The sequence below is a fragment of the Macrobrachium rosenbergii genome, chromosome 6 (genome assembly GCF_040412425.1).
Source record: "Macrobrachium rosenbergii isolate ZJJX-2024 chromosome 6, ASM4041242v1, whole genome shotgun sequence".
NCBI classification, from domain to species: Eukaryota; Metazoa; Arthropoda; class Malacostraca; order Decapoda; family Palaemonidae; genus Macrobrachium; species Macrobrachium rosenbergii.
This window is the reverse complement of record NC_089746.1, coordinates 57,329,012-57,346,511: the sequence shown is the minus strand read 5'-3', so window position 1 is coordinate 57,346,511 and position 17,500 is coordinate 57,329,012. Positions and strand designations below refer to the sequence as shown.

Genomic DNA, 17,500 nt, shown 5'->3' with positions numbered 1-17,500 from the left:
GAAGCCTGTCTTTAATCATTGTTCCAGAAGCCTAAGTTGTAATCATTGCACCCTGAAGCCTCAGGTGAGTTGTCTTTAATCATTGCTCCCGAGACGAAGCAACAGGTGAAATCACTGATCCTGAAGCCTCAGGTGAGTTGTCTTTAATCATTGCAACCTCAGGTGCGTCTTTAATCACTGTCCTGTAAGTTGTCTTTAATCATTGTTCACCTCAGAGTTGTCTTTAATCATTGTTCCAACCTCAGGTGAGTTGTCTTTAATCATTGCACCCTGAAGCAGGTGAGTTGTCAGGGTGAGTTGTCTTTAATCATGAGTTGTCTTTAATCACTGATCCTGAAGCCTCAGGTGAGTTGTCTTTAATCATTGCTCCTGAAGCCTCAGGTGCGTTGTCTTTAATCACTGATCCTGAAGCCTCAGGTGAGTTGTCTTTAATCATTGTTCCTGAAGCCTCAGGTGAGTTGTCTTTAATCATTGTTCCAGAAGCCTCAGGTGAGTTGTCTTTAATCATTGCACCCTGAAGCCTCAGGTGAGTTGTCTTTAATCATTGCTCCCGAAGCAACAGGTGAGTTGTTTTTAATACTGCTCCTGAAGCAACAGGTGAGTTGTCTTTAATCACTTGTCTTTAATCATTGCAAGCCTCAGGTGCGTTGTCTTTAATCACTGATCCTGAAGCCTCAGGTGAGTTGTCTTTAATCATTGTTCCTGACCTCAGAAGTTGTCAATCAGTTCCAGTGAGTTGTCTTTAATCATTGCACCCTAATCATTGCTCCCGAAGCAACAGGTGAGTTGTCTTTAATCACTGCACCTGAAGCAACAGGTGAGTTGTCTTTAATCATTGCACCTGAAGCAACAGGTGAGTAGTCTTTAATCATTGCACTTGAGGCAACAGGTGAGTAGTCTTTATTCACTGCACCTGAAGCAACAGGTGAGTTGTCTTTAATCATTGCACCTGAAGCAACAGGTGAGTAGTCTTTAATCATTGAAGGTGAAGTCTTTATTCACTGCACCTGAAGACAGGTGAGTAGTCTTTAATCATTGCAGTAAGACTGTTTTTTTTATTCATTAAAACAACTATTGTCTTTTTCATTGCTGAAGCAACAGGTTTTTTAATCATTGAAATAGAATTAAAGTCGTTAATATTGCCTCAACAGGTGAGTTGTAGTGAAGAAAGGGAAGACTCAAGGTTCAGTAAGACTGTTTTTTATTTTGATTAAAAAAACTATACTTTTTTATCTGCAGGTTTTCTTGAAATAGAATTAAACGTTAATATTGCCTCTTGAGTATTATTGGGGATATGAGTAGGCATTTGTTTTCCGTCATAAATGATCATTTGGTAAGTTCCCTATACGATATTTCGTAGACTAGGGGTAAATGTTTATTGTTTGTTTTAAAAATTCTAATTGAAATAAAATTTAAAATATTTTTCCAATTTGTGATATTAATGATTTGCTACACATTTCTTTTCAAGTAGCAACAATTTTACTTTGTAAAATATTGATCATGACATTTCTAAAAATACCCTCTCCACTTCGGATGGAGCTTAAGACAAGGACTAAATATTAAGTATCTTATCGAATCGTTGTTTAAAACGAACCGAAGCCGAGTTTTCCCCTTAAAAATAATTTCTGACTAGAATTAAAATTTGCCCTGTAAACATTATATGAATTAAATCTTACCTAATTATCTCGTCTGAATGTGAATTGAACGAGAAATATCGGTAATAATTGCCATAATCAAGCTATTTTCGGAAAAAAATGTGTTAGAGGCGTTTCACAGGATATTGCGTGAATCAAAAAAAAAAAAAAAAATTAAACTTTATGCCCTTAATTAGAGTAGAATGATTTGCACGCATTGCAGTTAACAAATTAATTCGTATTTATATATTTCAATTTCTATCTTGCAAATGTAACTATCGCTAATGTCTTTAAAACGCATACACATACACACACAAAAAGTAATTATATTCCTTTTGCTATCTGTTAGCTATAACTAAGGCTAATGTCTTTAAAGCACACAAATATAGACAAACACACACGTACCATACTTATATTTCCACTGCTATCCTGTAGTTATAACTACCCCTTTAATTTTAAAAACACACACATACACAAAACCAGAATCATACGAAAAAGTCCCGAACTGATTTGCTTTCGAGACATAAAATAATACCTGGAAAGAATTGCAGAAAAATTGAACCGTAAGGAAAGGAAAAAAACTTAAATAGTGATAGCCTACATTTCACTGAAAATCTCAGTATTAACACCCAGTACAAATATCGAAGATGTAAGCCCACGGAAATATATTTACGAATAAAAGAAAATGGATCCTCAGGCAATTCGTCCTTGCAAGGGAAGCTAGCAACTAAAGAAAAAGATTAGGAATAAATGACAACCGCAGATATTTCCTTACGTTTTACAAATTACAAAGCAAAGTCCCAATCCAAAAATGCAAGTTAATAAGTCATGCAAATACATACGTGGACCACTTTAAAAGTGATGAGTGTTAGGCAAACGAACTCGGAGTGATTTTATTTTGCGGTGAGTATTATGCTTGATGCATAAAACTGGGAATATGGGAATAATGTCTTGATGCACACAAATACACACACAAACACACACACACACATATATATATATGTATATATATATATATATATATATATATATATATATATATATATACCCAAATACACATACAAAAACACACACACATATATATATGTGTTAATGTGTGTCATTTATGTGTTAATGTGTGTCATTTTAGATTATGGATAGGGTAAAAACAAAATAAAAGTAACTCAAAGGACAAGTGTTAGCAGGATAGTTCATGCACTGAGATGCATGCACAGTTATCTATCAATCTATCAACTTCTTTTCGAGGTACCTATTAAAATAACAGCGAAAATGAAAGCAAGACTTATTTACTCTTTACTAGTAAATAGATAATTTGATTATCATTATATATACAGCATGTATATATATATATATATATATATATATATATATATATATATATATATATATATACATATACATATATATATATATACATATATACTTTTCAAAACACCATTTTGATACATTCAGAGATACTTAATCATTTCTTTAGTATTTTTCTATATAAAACACAAATGGTATTATTTTTCATTGTAAGGAGCATAACAACTCCAGCAATAATAACGGAGCTAACAATGAGTATAATTTGAAGAGAAAGGTTCCTTGGAGTTAATCATCAAACGTCTACCATTACCGACGGATCCTCCCCAGCCAACAGCATCGGAGCCAAGTGCCGACGGCCCTTCATAAGTAGATTAAATCACATCGATCGGGAATCTCTCTTTCACTGCCGAGGATCTGTGAAATCGAATCAGGGGCTCAAAGTGAATTATCGCATGGAATTACCGGTACGACTCTGATCACACTTTATTTTACAGCCTCTTGGAGCCTTTGCTTTTGAATATTGATGAGCCGGCGCAGATCACTGGAGGCGTTGGATTACTCTCCCAGTCCAGTACATTCCATCATTTCCTTGCGTTGTAATGACATTAATTGATTCTCGTTCCTTTTAGGGGATTGCGTTAGCTGATCTCTGGGCGGCGCGTCCTCTGCGCTTTGTGAAATTTATGAGGGTGACTTTTTTTAGCCCTCATTTAGAAGCGAACTTGTTGGTTTTTGGGACTAATTAAGCTTCCATCACTGTCCTTGTAATTCTGGCAAATAGTGAACAAATTATTTTAGGTTTAGTTTCTCTTACTTGACATGTGCGAAGAAATATAAAGAGAGATCAACTTTGAGATATAAGAATTATTTCCGCCAATAAAAAATCTTTAAAAAGTTATTATTATTATTATTATTATTATTATTATTATTATTATTATTATTATTATTATTATTATTATTATTATTTATTTTTTCCTTCTTTAATGACACACAAGCATACATAGTGAGAACTCTAAAAGACTATCGTGTCGTTATTTGAAAAAATACGAATTTCAAAAACAAAACAAAAACAAATAAAGATAAAATACAAAATGGACCTCAGCGAAGTTTGATTTAACTTTAAAGTCTTTTTGAACAATTTCAGTCTAAATAAAAGACTGCAATTTTACCTAAAACAGAGCAATAAAAAAAAGGATAAAAATAAAAAAAAAATATCCATAAAAATATCTTATTAGGAAATTCATCTGCAAAAACATTTTGTGATGTTTCCAATTTTTCCTCACGTATGCTGAATAATTTCTTTAGTATCGGTGATGCAAAAAAAAAAAAAAATATATGAAAGTAAAAAAAAAAAGGCAAATAAGCATTGGTGGTGAAATGTCAACTGCCCCAAGGGATGAAACGTTCTTTGAAGTGCGCAGTATTTTTCAAAATGTTTTCATCCTTTTCAGGAATATATCGTTTTTTTTATTATGACGGGATTAAACTCCTCTTCTTATGTCTGGCATTTTACTTTTATTATATTTGTTCATAGTGTATAGAGCATTTTTCTCTTTTAATTTGTATTATTTTTAACGGTAAATTTTCTTATTTGTTCTTTTACCGTCAGTACTGGAATAAGCTTTCATTCTCTCTCTCTCTCTCTCTCTCTCTCTCTCTCTCTCTCTCTCTATATATATATATATATATATATATATATATATATATATATATATATATATATATATATATATGTATATAAATAAATAACCGGTTTTCGATTTATTTCCAAGCCATCGTCAATGGCTTGGAAATAAAGTAAACCGAATATATTTTTTTCACCTGTATGTATAAATGAATCACGTACAAAAGTGATATAATCATATATGTATGTACATATGTATGAATATAAGTATGTATATATATATATATATATATATACATATATATATATATATAAATATATATATATATATATATATAATATATCATGAAAATATATAATATATTTTATCTTATATATATATATATATATATATATATTGATATATATATTTTATATTTATATATATATATATATATATTTATATATATATATATATATATATATATATATATATATATATATATATATATATATATATATATATATATATATATATAGTGTTCTTTATGACTGTTACCTCAGCACAGTTTAGCATTCATTATATCAAACCTTTTCTTATGCATCAGTCAACAAGTCATTTTGAATAAAATTTTTTCCTAGTTGCTCCCATTGTCATAGTCAAATCAGAATGATTAACTCGAATTCCCTAAAGCTGTAAATACCAAACTTTCAAAGAAAGTAGCAAAGTACTTTTGGGGGGGGGGGGGGGGCTGAAGAAGAGAAGGGGAAATCAAAGCAATTGTCCAGAAATGTAAATCTTGAAAGTTCCCGCAACTTGCCCTGATTCGAGCGAGGCCAAACTTCTTCTGCTACAGGACAAAAGGGGAAGAGGGCAAACGAGATGTGAGATCGATGAAAGGGAATAAAACCAAGGAAAAAAGACGGTGGAAAAAAAGATAGCGGGGAAAATATCAGAGGGGGGAAAAAGACAAATTCGCTGCCAAGATGTATGTGGCTTAGGAAGAGGATAGCAAACGAGATGTGGAGATCGATGAAAGGGAATAAAAGAAAAAAAAAAAGATGGCAAAAAAGAGATAATAGGAGAAAAATATCAGAGGAGGAAAACAAACAGATTCACTACCCAGATATAAGTGGGTTAGGAAAAAGATAGGAAAAGAGATGTGGAGATCGATGAAAGACAATAAAATCTGGAAAACAGTGGGTGGGAAAAAGATAACAGGGAATATGTCAGAGTGGGAAAAAAAGACAGATTCGCTGCCCATTTATAAGTGGGTTAAGAAGAGGATAGCGAACGAGATGTGGAGATCGATGAAAGAGAATAAAAAAAAAAGATGAGAGAGGTAAAAAGATAACAAGGAAAATATCAGAACAGAAAAAAAAAAAAATTCACTACCCAGATATAAGTGGGTTAGGAAGAAGAGAGAAAACGAAATGTGGAGATCGAAGAAAAATATGATAAAATCAGAAAATTAAACGGAAGGAAAAAACGAAAACAGGGAAAATATCAGAAGAATAAAAAGACAAACTTACTACCCAGTTATAAGTGGGTTAGGAAGAGGATAACAAACGAGATGTGGAGATCGATTTAAGAGAATAAAATAAGAAAGTAAAACGAAAGGAAAGAAAAAGAGATTCAAGAGATATAAGAAGGGGGTTACTTGAGGAGAGAAGCTTCTTCGTCATGTCATCATGAAACGTAAACATTTGTAAATGCTGAGCAAACTCTCGGGGAACTTGACCTGAACTGAGGGGGGGCTGGAGGCACTCGCGTCATAAATAAATGGAGTCTTAATTCGACTCCTTTCGATTCTCTTTGATCTGGATTCAGCTGATTTCGGTTTTTCCGTCACTTAGCCCCGGATTATTTCGAGGAAATAGATAAATGCGCATAAAACGATTTTCCTTTTGTGTGTGTTGGCATTTTTCCAGCAAGTAGTTTTTAATCTCAAATTGGTTTTGAGTTTTCTGAAAAGAAAGCTATTGTGCCGGCTTTGTCTGTCCGTCCGCACTTTTTTCTGTCCGCCCTCAGATCTTAGAAGCTACTGAGGCTAGAGGGCTGCAAATTGGTATGTTGATCAGCCACCCTCCAATCATCAAACATACCAAATTGCAGCCCTCTAGCCTCAGTAATTTTGATCTTATTTAAGGTTAAACTTAGCCATAATCGTGCATCTGGCAACGATATAGGCCAGGCCACCACCGGCCCGTGATTAAAGTTTCATGGGCGGCGGCTCGTAAAGCATTATACCGAGACCACGGAAAGATAGATCTAATTTCCGTGGCCTTGATTATACGATATACAGAAAACTCGATTGCGCCAAAGAAACTTCTGCGCATATTTCACTTGTTTAAAGATTGAAGACATTATATGAATCCATTACTAAATCGGACTTCTTAATTTAGGGGGAAGATTAAGAAAAGGTTATACATTCAACAAATTTGATTAATCTTGTACAAAAATATTTCCCACGTGAAAGCTTGGAGGCTGAAAAATTTGATTAGTATATTTTTTGGCAAAATTAATGTAATAAATATAACTATGAATAAATCACGGAATGTATTCATAATGGCTAATTTATAATATAACATGCTTCCTCTAAATCTTCGCAAGAGCATCTAGGAAAATGAGGCACTAATATATAAAAGATAAATCAAAACAGAATCATTCAGGTTCATGATTTCTTCAAAACAAAATGTCTGTTTGTTTCCGTATATACAGTACACTGGCGTGAGGCCAATTGACTAAGTTTTAATTCCTTCTCTTTGTGAATCTTCATTTCCTAATATCTTGAAACTATAACTTTCAATATTTCAGTTTAAATTACCAGAGAAATAATATGTCGGTGAACGCATTTGATACTTTCATTAAATGATTCGTTGTAGTGAAAAATGAAATATTAATTCCGAAAAATAGATCGTTCAAAATGACTCAAATAAAATAACGGCATCATTATTTCCGGAATGGATTTTTTTTTGTACTGTTTATCTGATTTTACAAAATTAACTGGTAGAAAAGTGTTTAAAAAAAATAGTAGGTGATTGAAGTATTGCTATAAAATACTTTATTTCTCGAAACAATGACATTTTTGAAAGCGTGGGAAAAGTACCATAATCCCATTAAAAACAAAAAGTTTCAAATCGGGATTTGGAACAAGGGAAAATAGTTTAGCAACAGGAATAGAAATACTTCGAGGCAGTAAGTTCATCTAATTATGCCACTTTACTGTAATTACAGAACTAGACATGAGGCAACTTTTTAATAAAGTTAGATATGCTAAAGCAAAACACTGTTAACATTTACGTCATAGTGTAGTGTAAAATATATGTATGTATAATTATATATATACATATATATGTATAAATATATATATATATATATATATATATATATATATATATATATATATATACATATATATATATATATATATATATATATATATATATATATATATATATATATATATATATATATATATATATATATATACATATATGTACATATATATTTATATATATATATATATATATATATATATATATATATATATATATATATATATATATATATATATATATATATATATATATATATATATATATATAGCCTTATCGATCTCAGTTTGTGATATTACCTTCGCAAAACGACTGAATCAAAGTTAATCCATCAATTACCTAGACTGCTTATCCCTCTTCCCAAGTTTTTTTGTGTGATGAAAGGACATCTCATGCCCTAGTTTGCAAGTACTCTCGTGGCCAATGCTCTCTTTGAATCCTCTCAGACGGATGAATAAAACTACGTCCTTTGTTGAATCTACTATATTTTGCTCTGCTGCTAAGTTGGCGTTTGACCAGCCCGGCCCCTTGCCCAGTGACTGCCCGTAAGTGTTATAGGGTGATAAAGAGAGCAGCAATCCTGGCGTGGACCTCTTGAGTTAGGTAGACCTCTTGAGTTAGGTCAACCATTGGAGATGTGCTAAATTTTAGATTTCTGTATTTGCCTCAGTGTTCTGGGATTCCTAAAATCCTTTCCTTTTTATTGGTATATGGGCGCAAAATTGCCTATACCTTTGGCTTCCCATTGGTGCAAAATTTTCAGTGATATTATTGTATCTGTTCTGACGTGTATTTGAAGAGTAAATGATTATTTCCTGGATGATGCAATGGAATATCAAAATTATTATTCAAATATTTTGATAAATACAAGCCTATGAACTTCGAATGTATTCATTCAAATATTATGCTGATCATAATGGTTAGAGTAAATGCGGCAGATATTTAATGATCCATCCCTTTGTAGTGAATTTTTATTCAAATGAAGTAATTTGTACATGACTTTTCGTGAAACTGGATTTACTTAATTTTTTTGGCGTGCCTTTTAAAAATTATAAAAAAAAGAATCTCAAACAAGTTTTAATTGAAAGATGGCAAAAATATAAATGACGTGAATTTATAATATAATGTAAAATATGTGTAATAGCATATGCAAAAGCATAATACCAAAGTTAATCTTTTTTCATAGGTTATAATTATATAAACATAACATTAATATACTTTGAAAATCATCTAAAGGTCATCAATTACAGTTGGTAAATAAAAAGAAAAAAAAAACGATCCAACAATATTTCAAAATCCACGTTCTAGGTCAATGAATGCATATATAATCTGGCCAAAAAAAAAAATCTTTTTACCTTCGAGCTAACCATGATTATATGCAAAAGTCATTAACCATGAACACGAGCTATCTGTTCTTGATTAATTATGCAAATCCCTGGATTTATGCAGATAATATTTTAAAAGCAAATATCAGAGTGGCGCCCACCTCAATCGTCCGTGTTCTATTGATTGACGAGCGGTTGATTAACCTAATGGCCTTCATTGGTGGTGGGATGCTTAAACTGTGGGAATGGAGACTATAAATAATTTGTTTGAACAAAATTCTCATATACGGAATACTTCTAATATAAAATATCGACTTGTATATGGTCCCTAATCGACTGATGACTTTCGAATGGATTCCTACCACTACAACGCGGCGGTTTAGGGAAATATAGCCTAAAAACTGAACAATTTGAAGCCATATTATGCTTTAACTAAATTCGTTTTTTACTGAATATGGATATACTAAAATATGAACTTATATCTATTCAGTAACCGCTTTTAATAAGTTCTAATTGATTATCTCCAAAAGTAAGTTACGATTAATGAAAGAAGGGCATAAATGCGTTTCGATTATAATCGTAAAACTAAATTTCTTCATATAAAAAAATTTAAGGTGAATTGTGTTTACAATGATATGCTAATTTCGACTTGTTTCATAACAGATGGTAATGACTTTTGCATGATATCTTATAATTAAGACGTCTTTATTAATAAAAAGATGCTTTCCATCGTAAACCCGACTTATTTTTAGGAAAAACATTTAGAAGACATGTGCCTGTTGTGGCTTACCTTTTCCCATTTGTTTTATAATATATAATCATTGAGGAAAAACGTTATGTAATTTTTGCGTCGAATATCAAATTGATATATTGTAATTTTCATTATAATTTATCGAATGGGGTAAATTTTAGGCAAAACATGAATTGACACAGAACACTTTTCTCTCCACCTTTGGTCAATCGACTGCCGAAGATAATCAACGTTTGAGCTGCAGTAAATGTATGTTCGTAGATTGTCATGACGAAAAATAGTATAACTGTGAATTAAAGGATGTTAAAAACGCCAGCATAGAATATTTGGTCCAATTTGTATATTCCTTTGGGTATAAATGTACATTCATGCAGGCAATAAACTAACGAGGAGCACGTTAATATATATGAGCAAATGCACATGAATGCAAATGAACACACTGAGGGAAAATGTGTGCATTTGCATGAATGCACGGAAATGTTTTAATGACTATGAAGAGCCTTGGAATCTACATAAAAAAGTGAAAAATACGCCGTAGTTTCTTCGGCGCAATCGATTTTTCTGTACAGCGTATCATGCTGTATGAAACTCTCAGCCACGGCCCATGAAACTCTCAGTCGCGAACCGTGAAGCTTTCAGCCACGGGCTGGTGGTGGCATGTGTTGTTGGTACCTATAGCGGTGCCAGAAGTAAGATTATGGCTAACTTTAACCTTAAATAAAATAAAAACTACTGAGGCTAAAGAGCTGCAATTTGGAATGTTTGATGATTGGAGGGTGGATGATCAACATACCAGTTTGCAGCCCTCTAGCCTCAGTAGTTTTTAAGATCTGAGGGCGGACAAAAAAAGTGCTGCCGGACAGACAAAGCCCTCACAATAGTCTTCTTTTCCAGAAAAATAAAAATTAAGCAAATCTTTATCCACAAACCGAAATGCTTCGATTTTCAGAGACAAAAAAACTAGAAACAGGAGCCCATTTATCTTAGGAGACAATCTGTGATGGAGAGGTGGTATTGCAAATGATCACTAAAATAAGTATTAGCAAATATGAAGTAAGAAATTGTTAATCAAGAGACATCTTGATTATATGGTTTAGATTAAAGTTTTTCTTTTGTTCAAAATTAACCTATATAAGAGATAATTACGTGACTACAATAATAATAATAATAATAATAATAATAATAATAATAATAATAATAATAATAATAATAATAATAATAATAATAATAATAAGACTCAGGCGTTACAGCAACAAGCCACTCATATCTTTAATTTTTGGAATTTTATTTTTTCCCATTTGGAGTTGTATCGACTTACCGTCCCATGCTTTCTTTAAGGATATCAGATTTCTCCTTCTGTCCGCTTTCACACACAAACACACACACGCACGCACACACACACACACAAATAAATTAAGACGTCTTTTTTCCTCACGAGACTTTTAAGCTAAGAATTGTACGTTGGTGTATGTACTTTTAGCAATAACTTATCATGTATGTAGACATTCACGATATTCCATATCTTTTTACTCCAAGCCAGCATATCTGTAGTAAAACTATTCTTTGATTTTTTCATTAAGTATGATCCGTAGGATCATCATTGGGACAATCCAGTTGCCTATAGAAAGCCACATAGCTTGCATGTTTTCCATTTATCTCATAACGCTTGGCTATAGTGCAGATACCGATGGTTAATAACGTAATTTTTTTTCAAATACTCGGGCATAAAGTTCTTACCTTTTAACCGTTAAAAAAATTGCATGTACAAATAGTCTCGCAAAGATTAACTGTACGGACAAATTTGATGCTCCTCCCATCACTGTTGTGAAGTTTATTAAAAATAAGAAAAAATTACATTGAATAAAATTGAAGAATCCAATATAGAATAATGGTTGAAAAGGCTTCAGAGCTTTATTTTTTATAGGCAGCCTTTTAAACTTCAAAATAACAGATTAACGGAGGGAAATTTGCATTGAACAAACAGTATAACGTGATTCTCATAAATAAAAATAAGAGATATTACCCTTCAGTAATAATACAAATAACATTAATGGAAACGGTGATACTGGTGAACAATATTCCGATTTCAATATATGATCGTCGACCATATAGTCTACGGGTAATGCACTCCTTGTTTTGACTTCCTGATTTCCAACCCGGTCTTGTTAACATTCGCCATTGGATTCCATATATTAAGCAGAATCTAGTTTCCTTGCACCGAGCCACTGGATGGTACGTAACGTCCCTTGAGACAGGAATTGACGCTTCGATCCTCTCTTATATTACCATCATTATTTATGGTGACCCAGTGAAAGGTAAGAGGTGGTTCAAAAATAGCACAGGCAAATGACTATAGCATTGACTAGACTTTAATGAGTAAGTCAGCAGCGAATTTATATTTCACTGTAAAGTAAAAATTTGTGTAGATATATTTTGCATATGAAGTAGAGTCTAAAGTATTACCAGCTATATTACCCTGTTCTTACAAAATTAATCATTTATTGAATCTTCACTTTGTCTAGTAATGCATTTTCCTAAAGATATATTTAAGGTCAATGAAAGTTTATTATGGGGAAAATTGTTATTGGAGAGAGAGAGAGAGAGAGAGAGGGGGACTTAAACACATTATGGACTTTATCACATCACCCACTGTTTGCCAAACGTCTTGAACAAAGAAAAAAAAATTGCATCCAAACAGATAAAGTCAAGGTAAGCAAACTACAAGACCAAACGATCTCTCTGCTACCAATCTTTGCTGGAAAACATCTACCTGCCTGTTTACAGAACAGTTCAAACACGAGTAACCAGTCCGTAAAGATTATGTATGGGGTGAGGGTTCAAACAAAGGGACCTGACTCCCAATCTTTTCCACTCATTCTTTCTCTGAAGACTATCAAATGCTCCGTGTCCTTTTACCCTGGGGGGTTACAGAGCCTCTAGTTCCTTGGGGCGTTATTTAAGTCGATGGTAAATGGGAGGATGGTAGAATGCTCTGCTCTGACGGAGTGAAAGGGGAAATATATATATATGTATATATTTCTTATTTCTGAAGTTGGGACTTCAAAGAAGCTGAGGGTAGGTTTCCTAAACCGGCAGAGTAACTTCATCTGCTCAGTTGATCTTTTCGACATAGAACAAATATTAGATAAAACAAGTTCCATTTCCACTTTTTGTTTCCCGGTAATCGAAATGGAATACTCATATAAACGGGAGATAGACACTTATGGGAAGAGTGTGACTTTTTATTTATTCACACAAGATTCTTATATTGTTATGATATCAACTTAAAAAATATACTTTCTCGTGTTAATTTCTGCCTTTGATAATACACAGCTGTGCAGTAGTTCGTTCCCAAGTTTTATTGATACTCTGTGATTTCAGTTTGTCTCGGCAGTGCTTCATTTTGTCCAACACATTTTTTTAAAACCAATTTGTATTGATCTAAACTTTACTTCGTTACATTTTTTTTATATTATTTTCTTCTTTGGTGCCTCTTAGCCTCTTAGAGTAAAAAAAAATATAAAGAAATGTATCTAGACCAAGATAAATAAAAACACATTATGAATATGATGAAATTGACAGCCCGCTTGTTTACTTAAAGAATGATTTAGTCAGGAGAATTTGAAGCATATAATACATACACACACACACACACATATACATACATACATACATATATATATATATATATATATATATATATGTAATATATATATATATATATATATATATATATATATATATATATATATATATATATATATATATATATATATATATATATATGTGTGTGTGTGTGTGTGTGTGTGTGTGTGTGTGTGTGTGTGTATGCTTACAAGTGCACGCATGTCTGTTCTTATGTGCGTTCGACATTAACGCCAGAGACCTAAAACCATCCGGAACAGTTATGTTTACCAACGGCATCGCCCTGCCTTTAATTTCTAATAGCTACAAAAGGATACTTCTAATATAAAAGGAGGAAAAAAATGTAAAGAAAAAGTGCCGTAAGCTTTTATTAGAAGAAAGATAAGAGCTGAGACGTCTCAATCGAGCCTTTATAATTAAAAACAGTTTGCTCAGACCACTGAATTAAACCTCTTGACTCCCAGAAAGTGCTCAAAAGGACTCGTTCTTGAATAGGAAAGAAGGCGCGCTTGCTCCGTAATTTTCTGTTTTATAATTCGTTTCATGAATTAACAAATAATAAAAAAAAGACTGTTGAACGAGTCTTGATATTTGTATGAAATGACTGAATGACTAATTTTCTTTTAAAATATAATTAACCGTACCATTATCATCATCATTATCATCACAATCATCCCTTATATTAGTGTGATGCCAGGGACCACTCTGATATTCCGCCACTCGCTGGTGCTTTTCATACGAAAGAACCGGAATTTTTCCTCTTCTAACAATAGGTTTCTTTCCTCAGTGATGCCATTGTTCCTTTATAAAAATGAACAACACTTTCAGAATTTAACTACTTGTGCATCTGCATCATCCTCACGAATTTTATATTCCTTTAACTGTTTTCTTAAACACTGCCATTTCTCATGTTACAGAAAACAGTAAATGAATGACTGGAAACTAAAAATATCGAGAGAAATATTATATTCACGGGTGATTATATAAGCCACTATTTCGTTATGTAAATTTATGAAGAATAGATAACTTCCTTTCATATAAAAAATAAAACGATTTATTATAAAAATATTTTCAGTTCACATCACTTGGCTTTTATCTCAGTACCTGTTAATTGGTATGTAAAAGATCTATTTTTATTTTAGATATTTCAGTTCTGAAAACCGTCGATAGAATCCAGAGCTGCAATATACTTGTGCTTTGTGCTGTTAAAAAGATTGATTGTGATAAGCTGATAAAATATTTATTTTCTGAACCAAACCCGTGTTCCATTAGTCGGCTTTTTCTGCCTAAATTTTATTCTAAATTCTCACATATAGTTTTCACTTTCGTTCCCAGTAATCTCTTGACAAAAAAAAAGTTGAAAGACAAAACTTAATTTTTTTTTGCAAAATCATCAGACTGAATTCCCAAGGTAGATTCTTATATACACACCCTTTGATGATTCTTTTACGGTCTCCGCTTGCAGGTTACGAACCAGTTTGTCATTAACCCCTGAAATCTTTTCTCATGCATTCCAGGTGGCCTTTTTGACAAGGGAGACATCAAACAAGAGCTCGCCTTTCGGTATGCTGTCGACAGAGTGAACCACGAAAAACTCCTCGGGACCAGAACGAAACTAAGGACAATCATTGAAAAGATCCCCCCCTTCGATTCCTTTTTGGCATCCAAGAGAGGTAAATATCTTCTTGACACTGGTAAGCGAATGATTCCCCTTTTGGCTCCCAAGAGAGGCATATATCTTCTTGATACTGGTAAGTGAATGATTCCCCTTTTGGCTTCCAAGAGAGGCAAATATCTTCTTGATATTGGTTAGTGAACGATTCCCCTTTTGGCTCCCAAGAGAGGCATATATCTTCTTGATACTGGTAGGTGAATGATTCCACTTTTGGCTTCCAAGAGAGGTAAATATCTTCTTGATATTGGTAAGTGAATAATTCCCTTTTTGGCTTCCAAGAGGGTCATATATCTTCTTGATACTGGTAAGTGAATGATTCCACTTTTGGCTTCCAAGAGAGGCAAATATCTTCTTGATATTGGTAAGTGAATAATTCCTTCCAAGAGGGTCATATATCTTCTTGATACTGCTTGATTCCCTTTTGGCTTCAAAGAGGCAAATATCTTCTTGATATTGGTAAGTGAATGATTCTCCTTTTGTCTTCCAAGAGAGCAAATAAGGTTAGAACGATTCCCCTTTTGGCTTCCAAGAGAGGCAAATATCTTCTTGATATTGGTAAGTGAATAACTCCCCTTTTGGCTTCCAGGAGAGGTAAATATCTTCTGGACATTGGTAAGTCAATGATTCCCTTTAGGCTTCCAAGAGAGGCAAATATCCTCTTGATATTGTTGACTGCACGATCAATTCTTGGCTTTCAATCGAGGCAAATGATTTGATATTGGTGAATGAATGATTCCTTTTGTCTTCCAAGAAAGGCAAATATCTCCTTGATATTGATGACTGAGCGATTCGTTTGGCTTCCACGAACAGTAAAAATTTTTTGATAAGGTACAATATTGATTACTTTTTTGTTTTGAAAAGGGGTAATTATATTGATATTTGGGACCGAACAAATTGTTTCCGTTTTCCAAGAGAGTTATACACACACACACACACACACACACATATATATATATATATATATATATATATATATATAGATATATAGATATATATATATATATATATATATATATATATATATATATATATACCTATATATATATTTATATATATAATATATAAATTGAAAGACCTGATTCTTCACGCTTTTTGGATACACTGCAAAGCCTTAAGATTCAAGTGCAAGAAATTGAAGTGGTTGTGGAGTCCGGGAGCAGGAAACGAACCCACGTCATCATAATCACAAGGAGGTCACGTTGCCGACCTTCTCAACCACTTCAATTTCTTGCACTTGGATCTCTAGGCTTTGTAGTGACAAGCGTATCCAAAAACCGCGAAGAAGTCGAGAAGTTAAGAGGGCATTGTGGCTATTACAATTGCATATGTATCTGGTAAAAAGTGACCAGTAGATTCTAAATATATATATATATATATATATATATATATATATATATATATATATATATATATATATATATATATATATATATATATATATATATATATATACATATACATACAGATATTGATATGCTGTCTGAGCAGTTCCATTTTAACTTTTTCCTCAAAGGACCACTTTCGTATTCCATGCCCTATTAACCTTCTTATATTCTACCATCTCTGTACGTTAATAAAATTCTCTTGCTTATTTCAGTTACAAAACATTCGCTTACTACATTGCATCTGCTATTTTCATATTCATTTTTTTCTATTTAAATAACCATTTTTGACGTCTGTTGATGTAAATCATTTTTGTCCATCATACGTGGGAGCTGAACTTAATGTATTTTTTTTCTCGTGATAGGTCATACATCTAGTTTTATGATACAATTTCTGTAAGAACTAAAAAGACTGTTCGCTATCTAAAATGATTCGTGATTGTAATGTAGTTTGGTTAATCTGCAATGTTGCCTCACACAAGTTCAACAACTGGAAAATATTGAAGGCAATTATGCTGATTAGTTCTTTACCGCTTAAAGCTTTTCAAAAGCTACTTAAAATAGCATTCATGAAGGTAACAATTTATAAGTTACAGGAAACCATTTGGATATCAGACTATAATCCCTATTTTACAGCCGATCCTTTGACCACCAGTAATAGAACTTTAATAATGAATATTACTTGTCAGTCACTAAAATCTATGTCTGGCCTTAATAAAGTACATACATTTTACGCAGGTGTGGAGAAAGAGTTGCAGATTGAACGGAATGAGGTCTTCAGCTTTAATACTTTGAATTAATGCTCGTAATTAATTTATGTATTATTGATGGCGCATGGACA

General features: G+C 32.7%; 1 pseudogene; it reads left to right on the top strand.

The window, feature by feature from the left end:
- LOC136839613 (glutamate receptor ionotropic, kainate 2-like) overlaps window positions 1-17,500 on the top strand; it is a 222,820-nt pseudogene that overhangs the window by 158,341 nt on the left and 46,979 nt on the right.